The sequence below is a fragment of the Chrysochloris asiatica genome, unplaced genomic scaffold (assembly GCF_000296735.1).
Source record: "Chrysochloris asiatica unplaced genomic scaffold, ChrAsi1.0 scaffold00033, whole genome shotgun sequence".
NCBI lineage: Eukaryota > Metazoa > Chordata > Mammalia > Afrosoricida > Chrysochloridae > Chrysochloris > Chrysochloris asiatica.
Window position 1 is genome coordinate 6,776,039 of NW_006408551.1, and position 1,645 is coordinate 6,777,683.

Here is a 1,645-nt window from a genome sequence, read left to right on the forward strand (position 1 = left end):
TAAAGATTTACACCCTCGGAAACCCTGTACAGGGTCGCTATGGGTCGGAACCGACTCGATGGCACTTAACAACAACAACAACAACAATGTTAACGTAAGTTATAGACCAATAATTCTTCACTTTTTCTAATTTTTGCTCTCTTATTTTCCACTGATGTGATTCAATAGATAGACTTCTCAGTCAATGGCAAAGTTTACTTTTTACTTTATAGTGTTTTGTTACATTTGAATATGTCTTCATTAAATAAAATTCTTGAAGGGAAAGACTAGACTAAATGTTTAAAAGTTTTACTTTTGTTTGTAAACCATGGCCAACCAAGTTAATAAGGAAGACCATAGAAGAATTAATGCATTTAAGCTATGGTATTGGAGGAGAATATTAAAAGTATCATGGACTGCCAAAAGAACAAACCAATCTATGTAAGAAGAAGTACAGCTAGAATGTTCCCTGGAACCCAGAATGGCCAGACTTCTTCTCTCATACTTCAGACATATTGTCCGGAGGAACTAGTCCCTGGAAAACGATATCCTGTTTGGTAAAGCGGAGGGTTATAAAAACAAAGGAAGAACTCCAACGTGAAGGATTAGCACATTGGTAGCAGCGATGGGCTCAAATGTGGCAACAATTGTGTGGTTGGCACAAGACCAGTCAGTGTTTCATTCTGTTGTGCATAGAGTTACTATGAGTCAGTAATGACTCAATGGCACCTGACAACAACAACAACAACAACAGTGCCAATTTAATGTCTGGTATATTTTGAGCACTGACATACATATGTCTATTGAAAAGATGAGAATAGTAAGAATGAGACTGTGCCTGGAGAAAAAGCTTTAAGAATTTAGATCTAAGCCTTTGGATAAGATCACTTAGGTTAAATGTATAAACTGAGAAAAGCAAATAGACTGAGGGTATCAGCATTTAAGAAGTGGATGCAGCAGAGGAGTCAGGAAAGAGAACCTGAATGTTAAGCATTCAGCACAATTTGTTGGATAAATGAAGGGAGGTTAAAAGGTTGACCTAGAAAACCAGGGGGAAAAACTGTTAGTAATGTCAAGAAGGAAAACATTTCTGAACTGTTATTAGATTTAAGGGTTGCAGAAAGATAAAGTAAACACAAAAAATACATATATTGGGCTTGATAATAAATATGGAGGTCATTGATTATCTTAGCAAAATCATTTCATTGGAAAGATTTCACCACATTAAGGAGAAAATGAATGATAAAAATTGAGGACAGTGAGCTAGACCACATTTTTGAATTGACTGTGAAGGCAAAGATAGTGCTTATAGGGGGTTGGGGACCTAAGGTACGCTTTATGACTCATATGGTTAGCCCCGAATTAGCTGAACAGGAGTGGATTCTGAAACAGCATTTGAAATGGTTGTTGTTGTTGAATGCTGCCAAATCAACTACAACCCATAGCAACCCTGTACAGGGTTTCTGAGGAGCAGATAGTGGGTTTGAACTGCTGGCTGTGTGGTTTGAAGTCCAATGCTGATCCTATGGCTCCAGATCAGAATTTCTGAATGGTAGCAAAGTCTAATAAAGAGTCAAAACCGAAGCTCTGAGACCAAAAAACGAAAAGATAGAAATCATCAGGAATACACCAATACTTAAATATTCATAAGGAATCATGTAAATAT